The following is a 13,173-nucleotide window of genomic DNA, read 5'->3' on the forward strand; positions in this document are numbered from 1 at the left end:
CATGAATGGCAGAAGGAGGTTTAATGGAATCTCTATGGTCTCTATATGAGCCTCAGATTCCTTTAGGTCCTCAATAGGAAACTCCTTCATGTCTGGGAGATGTCCCATGAGGTCTTCCTCATTGGGATTTGCATCCTCTCCTTCCTCTCCAGGTTCGGCCATTTTGATTATGTCAGTGGCCTTGAACTCTCTTTTCGGATTCTCTTCAGTATTGCTTGGGAGAGTACTAGGAGGAATTTCAGTGATTTTCTTACTCAGCTGGCCTACTTGTGCCTCCAAATTTCTAATGGAGAATCTTGTTTCACTCATGAAACTTAAAGTGGCCTTAGACAGATCAGAGACTATATTTGCTAAGCTAGAGGTGCTCTGCTCAGAATTCTCTGTCTGTTGCTGAGAAGATGATAGAAAAGGCTTGCTATTGCTGAGCCTGTTTCTTCCACCATTATTAAAGCCTTGTTGGGGCTTTTGTTGATCCTTCCATGAGAAATTTTGATGATTCCTCCATGAGAAATTATAGGTGTTTCCATAAGGTTCACCCATGTAATTCACCTCTGCTATTGCAGGGTTCTTAAGACCATAAGCTTCTTCTTCAGAAGATGCCTCTTTAGTACTGTTGGATGCATTTTGCCATCCATTCAGACTTTGAGAAATCATGTTGACTTGCTGAGTCAACATTTTGTTCTGAGCCAATAAGGCATTCAGAGCATTAATTCAAGAACTCCCTTCCTCTGAGGCATCCCATTATTCACAGAATTCCTCTCAGAAGTGTACATGAATTGGTTATTTGCAACCATGTCAATAAGTTCTTGAGCTTCTGCAGGCGTTTTCTTTAGGTGAATGGATCCACCTGCAGAATGGTCCAGTGACATCTTAGAGAACTCAGATAGACCATAATAGAATATATCCAAAATGGTCCACTCTGAAAGCATGTCATAAAGGACACCTTTTGGTCATCTGCTTGTATCTTTTCCAAGCTTCATAGAGGGATTCACCATCTTTTTGTTTCAAGGTCTGAACATCCACTCTAAGCTTGCTCAGCTTTTGGGGAGGAAAGAACTTAGCCAAGAAGGCTGTGACCAGCTTATCCCAAGAGTCCAGGCTATCTTTAGGTTGTGAGTCCAACCATGTTCTAGCCTTGTCTCTTATAGAAAAAGGGAAAAGTATGAGCCTGTAAACTTCAGGATCTACTCCATTAGTCTTAACAGTCTCACAGATCTGCAAGAATTCAGTTAAAAACTGATAGGGATCTTCTGATGGAAGTCCATGAAACTTGCACTTCTGTTGTATTAGAGCAACTAGTTGAGGTTTCAGCTCAAAATTATTTGCTCCAATGGCAGGGATTGAGATGCTTCTTCCATGAAACTTTGAAGTGGGTGTAGTATAATCACCAAGCATCCTCCTTGCGCCTCCACCATTGTTATTAGGTTTGGCCATGTCTCTCTCTTTTTCGAGATTCTCTGTAAGGTTTTTCTCTGGATTGTTGTTCTTTAGCTTCTCTTAGCTTCTTCTTCAGAGTTCTTTCAGGTTCCGGATCTGCTTCAACAAGAATGTTCTTGTCCCTGCTCCTGCTTATATGAAAAAGAAGAGAACAGAAAAAGAAGAGGAATCCTCTATGTCACAGTATAGAGATTCCTTTATATGAGTAGAAGAATAAGAGAATAAAAGAAGGAAAAGGTAAGAATCCAAACACAAGGGGGAAGAGTGAGTTCGAATTCTTGAGTAGAAGAGAGGTGTTAGTAGATAAAGAAATAAATAGAAGAAGATGAGAGAGAGGAATTTTCGAAAATTATTTTTGAAAACAGGTTAGTGATTTTCGAAAATTAAGAGAAGAAATAAAATTAAAATTAAAATTTGAAACAATTAGTTAATTAAGAAAATTTTTAAAAAAGAGGGAAGTGATTTTCGACTATTAGAAAGAGAAAAGTAGTTAGGTGGTTTTGAAAAAGATAAGAAATAAACAAAAAGTCAATTATTTGGTTGAAAAAGATTTGAAAATCAATTTTGAAAAGATAAGAAGTCAGAAAAGATATTTTGAAATCAAATTTTTGAAAAAGATATAATTTTGAAAAAAATATGACGAAGATATGATTGAAATTTATTTTGAAAAAAAAAGATTTTATTTTTAAAGTTAAAATTGATTACTTAACTAACAAGAAACTAAAAATATGATTCTAAAATTTAAAGATTGAACCTTTCTTAACAAGAAAGTAACAAACTTCAAATTTTTGAATCAATCACATTAATTGTTAGTAAAGTTTTCGAAAATTATGAAATGAAATTAAGAAAAAGATTTTGAAAAACAATTTTAAAATTTTCGAAAAATAAGAAGAAAAAATGAAAAAGATTTGATTTTTGAAAAAGTTTTGAAAAGATAAGATTTTTAAAATTGAAATCTTGACTTGACTAACAAGAAACAACTTATTTTTAAAATTTTTTGACTAAGTCAACCCAAAGATTTCGAATTTTTGAGAGAAATAAGGGAAAGATATTTTTTTTATTTTTGAATTTTTAATGATGAGAGAGAAAAACACAAAAATGACTCACAACATGAAAATTATGAATCAAAACACATGATGCATGCAAGAACACTATGAATGTCAAGATGAACACCAAGAACACTTTGAATGTCAAGATGAACATCAAGACTTATTTTTGAAAAATTTTCAAGAAAAGAAAACATGCAAGGCACCAAACTTAAAGATTTTTCATGTTTAGACACTATGAATGCAAAAATGCATATGAGAAACAACAAAAGACACAAAACAAGAAAATATCAAGATCAAACAAGAAGACTTGTCAAGAACAACTTGAAGATCATGAAGAACACATGCATGAATTTTCGAAAAATGCAAAAGTTTTAAAAACATGTAATTGACACCAACTTAAAAATTGACACTAGAGTCAAACAAGAAACACAAAATGTTTTTTATTTTTATGATTTTATTATTTTTTTGTATTTTTATTTATTTATTTATTTTCGAAAATAATTTTTAGAAAAACGAAAACAAAGAAAAATATTTTTTGAAATATTTTTGAAAACTTTTTGAAAAGAAAATTACCTAATCTGAGCAACAAGATGAACCGTCAGTTGTCCAAACTCGAACAATCCCCGGCAACAGCGCCAAAAATTTAGTGCACGAAATTGTGATCATCAACAATGGTGCCAAAAACTTGGTAGCGCTCTCAAACGTGAATCACACTTTGTCACAACTCCGCACAACTAACCAGCAAGCGCACTGGGTCGTCCAAGTAATACCTTACGTGAGTAAGGGTCGATCCCACGGAGATTGTTGGTATGAAGCAAGCTATGGTCATCTTGTAAATCTCAGTCAGGCAGATTATAAAAGTTATGATTGTTTTCGAAAATTAATAATAAATAAAGCATAAAATAAAGATAGAAATACTTATGTAAATCATTGGTGGGAATTTCAGATAAGTGTATGAAGATGCTGTGTTCCTTCTGAATCTCTACTTTCCTATTGCTTTCATCCAATCCTTCTTACTCCTTTCTATGGCAAGCTATATGTAGGGCATCACCGTTGTCAATGGCTACATCCCATCCTCTCAGTGAAAATGGTCCAAATGCTCTGTCACAGCACGGCTAATCATCTGTCGGTTCTCGATCATGTCGGAATAGAATCCATTGATTCTTTTGCGTCTGTCACCACGCCCAATAATCGCGAGTTTGAAGCTCGTCACAGTCATTCAATCCTTGAATCCTACTCAGAATACCACAGACAAGGTTTAGACTTTTCGGATTCTCAAGAGTGGCCACCAAAGGGTTCTAGCTTATACCACGAAGATTCTGATCAAGGAATCCAAGAGATATGCGCTCGGTCTAAGGTAGAACGGAAGTGGTTGTCAAGCACGCGTTCATAAGGACGGATGATGATGAGTGTCACGGATCATCACATCCATCAGGTTAAAGGGCAGCGAATATCCTAGAATAAGAATAAGCATGAATTGAATAGAAGATAGTAGTACTTTGCATTAAAACTCAAGGTACAACAGAGCTCCACACCTTAATCTATGGTGTGTAGAAACTCCACTGTTGAAAATACATAAGTGATCCAGGTTCAGGCATGGCCAAATGGCCAGCCCCCAATGTCTAAGAACTAAACGTCCAAAGATGATAATACAATAGTAAAAAGTCCTATTTATACTAGACTAGTTACTAGGGTTTACAGAAATAAATCTAAATGTAGAAATCCACTTCTGGGGCCCACTTTGGTGTGTGCTTGGACTAAGCTTGAGCTTTACACATGCAGAGGCTTCTTTTGGAGTTAAACACCAAGTTGTAACGTGTTTTTGGCGTTTAACTCTGGTTTGTGACGTGTTTCTGGCGTTTTACTCCAGAATGTAGCATGGAACTGGCGTCGAACGCTAGTTTGCGTCATCTAAACTTGAATAAAGTATGAACTATTATATATTGATGGAAAGATCTGGATGTCTACTTTCTAACGCCGTTGAGAGCGTGCAGTTTGGAGTTCTCTTGATCCAGAAAATCCATTTTGTGTGCAGGGAGGTCAGAATCCAACAGCATCAGTAGTCCTTTGTCAGCCTCCTATCAAACTTTTGCTCAGGTCCCTCAATTTCAGCCAGAAAATACCTGAAATCACAGAAAAACACACAAGCTCATAGTAAAGTCCAGAAATATGAATTTGGCATAAAAACTAATGAAAACATCCCTAAAAGTAGCTAGATCCTACTAAAAATACCTAAAAACAATGCCAAAAAGCGTATAAATTATCTGCTCATCATTTCTCCTCCTCTATCAAGCATTTTTTGTTTAGCTTGTAAATATTTTGAATACAGTAAATATTATGGCTTGTAAAATCATTAGCATGTTCGTATTATCTGTATAAAGGTATGTATGCATAAGCTATGACCATGGTCAAATTAAACATACCAAAGCTAGTTCCCTCAATGATTACAGAGCTATTTCCATACTTTTCAAAATGTTCAAAGGCACACCGTGCATGTTGCTCCCACTGGTCAAGTAATAACAGCAAAACTCATCAAAATCCATCCTTTTATATTGTAATGCATTAAGCTGCAACCCAAATTCATTTTAATCAGCGAGCACTATTGGTGCAAATGCTATTCATATAATTTATGGAAGAATTGGTACAGTTAAATCATAGAACTTACTGATCCAAGGAAGTCAGGAATGTGTGACTCCTTCATAGCATCTATTTTTCATAGTATTGAAAGCTCCTCTACTGATGACTTCTTTATAATATTACAAATGCAAAAAGAATTATTAGCTTAGTGTATGATGCGTGAGCATCCTTTCTATCTTTTCCTAGTGAATTTGCATCTAATTTGTTGAGTTTAATCAAGAATTAATTATATTTTAGCCACTATGGATGCTATTTTGAGTTTTGTGCAATACTGTTTATTTTAAGTAGCATTCGGCTAGATTTGATGGAGTTTCTGCAGCACAAGAATCAAAGGAGATGGCTGCGAGGAGCGACGTGCACGCGTTCCTGACGCGTGCGCGTAATTTGGAGCTTTCCATGGTGACGTCTCCGGGTGACCAACGCGTCCGCGTGACTTGCGAAAAAGACCATCGATGCGTACGCGTGACTGACGTGTACGCGTGACATGCACCATGAGCAGAAAACGCAAAAAATGCTGGGGGTGATTTCTGGGCCCCATTTTAGCACCCAAGTTAGGCGCAGATCTAGTGAAGCCAAGTAGCCCCCACGTTACAAGACGCGGAGTAGTTAGTTAATTCTGATTTAAATTCAAATTTGAATTTGAAAATAGGAAAAGATATTATCTTAATTATAATATTAGATTTTAAATTAATTAGGATTAGTTATAAAAAGGAGAGACTTCTCTTCTATTAGAGGTCCAATTAGGGGGATTCCATTAGGGAATTCTATACAAATTTACATTCCACATTCCATGAGCAACTAATCCTCCATTTTTAAGGTTAGGAGCTCTGTCTATTTATATGGATTGATTTTATTGCTTTTTCTATTTTAATTCATGTATGGATTTATAATTTAAGAATTGTTTTCGCTCTTCATCTTATGAATTTGGGTGGAACGGAAGTATGACCTATGTTCTAATTGAATTCTTGTAAAACTTGGAAAAGCTCTTTACTTGAACAACAGCTTGAAAACATATTATCCTGAATTTCTAATTGTTTGTATTTAACGGGATACGTGACATATAATCCCCTTATTTTTGGATAATTAGGATTCTTGTGGCATATAAACTGGAACTTGATCATCACCCTCTAATTAATTAATTGACCAAGGAATTGGCAGCTGATAAATTTTAGAGGAGACTAGGAAGGTCTAAAGAATTAGGGTCTAGTCACATATAGTTTGCCATGAATTAAATCTTTCATGATTAAAATAGTTAGTAAGAAAAATCAATCTGGAAAATAGATAACTCTGAAGCCTTAACTGTTTTCTCCATATTTTATTCCCAACTCATTACTGCTTGCTTTCTGAAATTCTTAATTTACTGTTTAATGCTCTTTGAATACCAAAACACTCTTTTCTGCTTGCCTAACTAAGCCAGTCACTCAATCATTGTTGCTTGATCTATCAATCCTCGTGGGTTCGACCCTTACTCACGTAAGGTATTACTTGGTACGACCCGGTGCACTTGCCAGTTAGTCTGTGGTTGTAAAATACCGCACCAAGTTTTTGGCGCCGTTGCCGGGGATTTACTGTGATTGACAACTACGGGTTGTTTGATTTCTTAGATTAGGCGTTTTTACTTTAATTTCATTTAACTTATTTCCTTAAATTTTCAAAAAAAAAATATATTTTGATTTATTTTATTTAAATTTTTTTCTCTTAATTTTTGAAATTAAGTTTGGTGTCCCCGTAGTAATTTTTCTCTAAAAAAATATTTTTTTAAAAATCCTAGTATCTTTCTTTGTTTAATTTTTGAATTTATAGTTCACTTCTTTTCATTTATTTTCAAATTTTTTTATTATTTTTTTATTATTCCTTTTCAAAAAAAATTATGTTCTGTCTTCTTTGCTTTCCTATTTACCACATGGTGCGTTTAATTCATTTTGGTGTTTTATGCTGAGGAAAAATAATGGAGGGAGATCACATAGGTTACTACTCACACCCGAGTAGTGATTCATATTATTGTGGATGGGGGAACTACCCAAAAAAACCATCTCCATATCCATACCAAGAACCACCGTCTCACTATCCATATCAAGAACCATCATCTTTCTACCCATATCAAGAGCCACCATCTCCCTATTCATACCAAGAGCCATCCACTTTTTACACTTATCAAGAACTATCATCTCCTTCTTATTCATATCAAGAGCCATTATCTCCTTATTCATCTCAAATACCATCAGATCTTGAGCTTCTCATGAAAGAATTCTTACATGATATAAAGACAAGTGTCAAAAATGTAGAGAAACATGTGCAGTCAATTATCAAGTCGCAGGAAGAGGAGCAAGCAAATTCCTTCCCAAGAGATATAATGCAAGATCCTATGGAAAAAAGTGAGGAAATCAATCAAAGGAGTTTATACTCCAGTGAGCTAGAGAACTTTCCATCCTCACACATGGAAGAAATGGAATATGCAAAAACAAAGGAGGAAGATGCACCCACAAAGGAGGAAGATGCACAACCTCCCATGCCCTTGGTAAGCAATGAAGAAGAGATTGAATTAGAAGAAAGCTACCAAGAGGAAGAGGTTGAAATTGAGGAAGCTTGCAAAGAGGTAGAAGAATTCAAAGAAGAATACAAGGGAGTGGAGCTTGCAAGACCTCTTCCAAAGCCATCACCATCCAATATAACATTCAAGTGGGTAAAATTCCTATCCTTAACCTTTACTTTCCCACTTGAATATGGGCTACTGGAGACAGATGGTCAACTTAGAGCTCTTTGTGGCATTAAGAGTAAGAGGAAGATGGTTAGTGGCAAGAAATGTCAAGCAAGGTTCAATATGGTTGCATGCTCCAAATTGAAGTACAAGGATTGGTGTAGAGCTCACTTGAATGGGTCTAGAAGGTTAATTGGATGTCTCTATGAGAATTCAAATTGCTTGCCACCCAGTGGGAACAATGGTGATCCACAAGAAGACGGGTGTAAAAGTAAGGTTTGGGACCCTGGAATTCATTTCCACAATCAACACTCTTGGGGCCTTGCCACTTGCTTCAACTTGCTCGAAGGCGTTATGCGCCTAGCTTGGGATTCAGGTGGCCATTGGAATTATAAACATTGGTGGAGAATCCTGGATCAGTACAAGCACAAGCTACCATGACAAGGAGCTCACCACATGTCCAACTTAAGGACTTTAACTAAAAGTGCTTGGTGGGAGACAACCCACCGTGGTATGATCGTTCCTTTTCATTCTTAGTTATTTTTCGTAGTAGTAGTTTTCTAACTTATTTGATTTTTATTGAGTTCTTACTAATTTTCTGATCATGCAGCTATTTTAGAACAGGAACCGGAAAAAAAAAAGAGAGAATAGGAGCACATGACGCGCAAGCGTCGTTGACGCATACGCGTCATATGCATGTGCATGAAAAATAAAATTTGACAGAGAGTTGCGCGGGAGTGGTGCAAGAATGATGCCTCTAGCACAAACAAACCCACGCATACGCGTACCCCACGCATGTGCATCATTTGTGATTTTGACCATTCACGCGGGTGCATCAGCGACGCGTACGCGTGACCTGAAAAATCGACGTAAAAGTGTGTTTGGGCAGAGAGTTATGTTGGCTTGGGGAAGGAAGTGTGCTAGACGCACAAAATTGACCATGCGTATGCGTCCCTGACGCGTGCGCGTCATTTGAAAAAATGGCCATCCACGCGTGCGCATGCATGACCCGCATGGTCGTATGAAATTGTTGGTTCCCAAGCCACATGAACAGAGAGTTGAGCGTGTGTGCAGCTAGATTCGCGCAAATCGCACAAAACCAAGGGCACGGGGACGCGTGCCTGACGCGTACACGTCATTAAGAAAATTCCGCAACCCACGCGTACGCGTGCTGCACGCGTACGTGTCGCCTGCACCGCACAACCACACTAGTTCGCCGCCCAGTTTTAATTTACTTTCCCCCTCTTCCAATCCTAATTCTCTCTTGTTCTTTTATCCTTTTCTTTTTCTTTCATCATAATATTTTTCTCTTTCTATTATCAGTTCTTCTTTGCTTGAGGACAAGCAAATCTTTAAGTTTGGTATTGACGCTTTGCTTAAAAGCTTTCTGTTTATTCCTATGGCACCAAAAGGGAGGTGAATCATCTTCACTGAAGAGCACAACCTGAAGAATAAAGCGACCGCTAGGATAACTAAGGTGGTTGAGTTCCTTTCATTTTTTATTCCTTCTCGCTTTTTCAATGTTATGTTTCGGCTTTTGATAAACCACTAATTTATAGTTTATATTGTGTTTAATTGTGTGGTTTTGTCGTGATCCTTACCCACTTATTCATCAATTTAGCATGCATTTAGATTTCCTTCCTGAATTTATTACATGTTTGAAAATTGCTTCCTAGAGACTTTAATTATTTAATTTTAATTCTCCTTTATTCCATTCGATGCCGTAATCTGTGTGTCAAGTGTTTCAGGCTTTATAGGGCATGAATGAGACGGAGATTGGAGAGGAAGCTAGCAAAAATGGAAGGAACACAAGAATTTGAGGAGATAACCAGCGAAAAGTGACGCGGTCGCATGACTAACGTGACCGCGCGAAGGAGCGCAAATCGCAGTGATGCGGCCGCATGGCTTGTGCGGCCGCGCGGATTGGAAAGCACAAGCAACGCGGTAGCGTGGACGACGCGAACGCGTGAAGAGGAAAAGTGCAAGTGGCGCCTCCGCATGGACGACGCGATCGCGTGACATGCGCGATCTGCATAATCTGCAGAATCTGAAACCAGCGATTTTGGACCCTATTTCGGCCCAGTTTTCGGCCCGGAACAGCAGACTAGAGTCAGGGAATATGCAGAAACAACAGAGACACATTCATTGAGTAGTTTTAGATCCATTTTTTCACTCTCTTAGGTTTTTCTCTCTTGTTTTTAGAATTTTAATTTTCAATTGGTCTTAGCATTGGAACATTGAGAAGAGTTATTTCCTCATCAAGCTTCATCATTCTAGTTTGTTCTCTTAACTTGGTTTTATTCTTCCATGTTCTTTGTTATGTTCAATTTTGTCATTCAGATACTTTTATGATTAATTAATGCAAGGATCATTTCTTTTTAATTTAATTTCAATTCCAATAATCATGTCTTCTTTTAATTTCCTTTCATGTGCCATGGATTCTTTATTTACAATGCGTGAGTAGTTTCATTACTTGATGGGGAGTTGATTAAAAGGAACTCTTGAGTTGGAAGGATTGAAGGAAAAATTTGTAATTGGGTTAAATGTTGGATTGCTATCCTGTCACCGACGCCAATCCCTTTGAACTAAGTGGGTTGCAACTTGTGAATAGATCTGGCATTCTCACTTGTTTGACTTTCCCTTACCTAGTAAGGGATAACCAAACAGAACAACTATTAATTATAAATTAATCTTACAATCACACCATCAATGATAGAGATTCTAACCAATCAATTCCCACTCAAGGCTTTTATTTATATTATTTAAAATTCCTCAATTTAAATTCCAATTTACTTAGCTCAACTTCTTGGAATATTTGATTAATAAAACAGCACACTTTTCTGCAACTCGTTGGGAGACGACCTGGGACTTAAAACTCCCAGTAATTTTAATTTAAACTTTCTGTGACATATTTCTAAATTGATAGGCAGATTTTCGGTGAGTTAAGAACTATACTTGCAACGTAACCATTTAAATAAATTTTTAATTCACCAGCTTCTGCACTCCTTCAATTTTTGGCGCCGTTGCCGGGGAGTTGCAATAGAGTGCTAATTTTATTAATTAGAATTTATTTACTTGCATTTTATTTAATTTTGCTACTATGAGCTGCATGTTTCTTCCGTCAAATGACACGTTCACTTCCTGATCCGCGCTTGCTAATATTCGATCCTGAAATTGAAAGAACAATTTCACGAATAAGGCGAGAACAGCATAGGTTAGTCCGCTCTGAGGGCGGATCTGAAAGTGAATCTGAGGAAGAAACCAGCCCACGTTCTACTGATTCGGTTGTTTTACGTGCAGAAAACATGGCAGCTAGAAAAGTTACCATTCAGGAGGAAGGAGCTCCTGATTTTACAATGCAATCGTTTCAAGCGCATCATCCAGCGGTAGCTACGGATTTTGAAATAAAGACAGCACTGCTAAATTTGATGCCCAAGTTTCATGGCCTACCTGCTCAAGAGCCTATCAAGCACTTGAGAGATTTCCAGGCAGCTTGTTCTACTGTCAGGCGTGATGGCACTGATGAAACTTCAATTCTGTTGAAAGCTTTTCCATTCTCTCTTGAGGGAAAAGCAAGAGAGTGGTACTACACTCAACCTCTAGCAAATGTATCCAACTTGGATACACTTAGAAAGGAGTTTCAGGAGAAATTATTTCCATCTGAAGTTACGGATAAACTGAGGAAGGATATCTCTACAATTGTTCAGGATGACAATGAGACTCTCTTTGAATACTGGGAGCGCTTCAATAATCTTCTGGAAGCATGCCCCCACCACATGATTGACAAGATCATGCTACTCAGCTATGTCACACAAGGTATGAGGCCCCAAGATAAGACCACATTGAAAAGTGCCAGCAATGGGTCTATGAAGAAGTACAAGACCACCGATGAAGCTTGGCAATTGATTAGTGATTTAGTTGAATCTACTCGGAACCATAGACAGAAGCAAGGCCGTTCAAGGGCCGTTGCAGAAGTATCTTCTGGCATAGAGACTGCTGCTCTAAATCGAAGCATATGTGAAATGACCAACCTGCTGAAGCAATTGCAGTTAAATCAACAAGTTCAGCAAACTCAACCGCAGCAAAACCAATAACTAGTTCCACAAAGAATTTGCGGAATTTGTGCTGATTACAGCCATTACACTGATGAATACCCGCAGCTCCAACAAGAAGACAACATGGTGGCATCCACCCACAACTTCTATGACCGCCCCAACCAAGGGTACAATCAAAGTGGAAATAATAACTATGGATGGCAGGATAGTTCAAACCAGAATTGGAAGGACAACAATAATAGGGGAGGCAGAGATAATCAGGGAAATTAGAGGTGGAATAATTACAACAATAGGCAGCAAAATCAACCTTACCGAGCACCTCACCTGAGGCAAAACCAAGGACCACCGAAAAATTAGCAGCAAACCTCTCAATTTACTCATTCTTCTGTATCTTATAATGAAGATTTATTACAAGCTTTTGAGAAAAGACAACTGGCCATGGAAAATACCATCGTGAATAGTATTAACGCCAGTCTAAATGGTTTCACCTCTACTTTGCAAGCTTTTATGACACAACTTGGTTCAGCACAAAATTCCAGTAACCAACCTTCAAGCACCACTGGAATCCCCTCTCAACCATTACCCAATCCAAAGGGAGGCATTAATGCCATCACCCTGAGGTCCAGAACCACACTGCAGGAGAGGAATCAGGAGGAACCAAGCTCACCAGAATACGCCTCAGCTGAAGAGGTGGTAGAAATCGAAGATGTTGAAGAGGAAGAGGATATACAGGACATAGCTGAAGAAGAGATAGCTCAACCACAGGAAGAAGCACAAAAAGGTGCAGGCACCACAGAAAATACTACTCCCATTCTATTTTCACAATTTGCAAGGAAGCCTAGGAAGCAGCTGGAACCTGATCCTAAAATGGTAGAAATATTCAAAAAGGTTGAGGTAATTATTCCCCTTTTTGATGTTATTCAGCAGGTACCTAAATATGCAAAGTTTCTAAAAGACTTATGTATCCATAAAGACAAAATTAATGAATTAGAAACTATTCCTTTAGGTAGTTCTATATCTACTTTAATGGGAGGATTACCTGAAAAATGTAGTGATCCAGGTCCTTGCATAGTTAGTTGTACTATTGGTGGTGTAGTAATTTATGATTGCATGTGTGATTTAGGAGCATGTGTCAGTATAATGCCTTTGTCTATATATGATGTTTTAAGGCTCCCTCCCTTAAAAAGGTCGGCAGCTCGTTTTGTGTTAGCAGATAAAAGCATTATTACAGTGGCTGGAGTTGCTGAAGATGTTTTGGTGAACATTAAAGGGCTCACATTTCCCACTGATTTTTATA

At 37.7% G+C, this 13,173-nt stretch overlaps 1 non-coding gene across 1 annotated transcript; it reads right to left on the minus strand.

Moving 5' to 3' along the window:
* Window positions 1–11,495: 11,495 nt before the first annotated feature.
* On the minus strand, window positions 11,496–11,603 carry LOC130958644 (small nucleolar RNA R71). The gene has a single exon (XR_009077756.1). It is a non-coding gene; the product is annotated as a small nucleolar RNA R71 (small nucleolar RNA).
* Between the last annotated feature and the right edge of the window lie 1,570 nt (window positions 11,604–13,173).

This window comes from Arachis stenosperma, chromosome 10 (genome assembly GCF_014773155.1).
Source record: "Arachis stenosperma cultivar V10309 chromosome 10, arast.V10309.gnm1.PFL2, whole genome shotgun sequence".
In the NCBI taxonomy this organism is placed as follows: domain Eukaryota; kingdom Viridiplantae; phylum Streptophyta; class Magnoliopsida; order Fabales; family Fabaceae; genus Arachis; species Arachis stenosperma.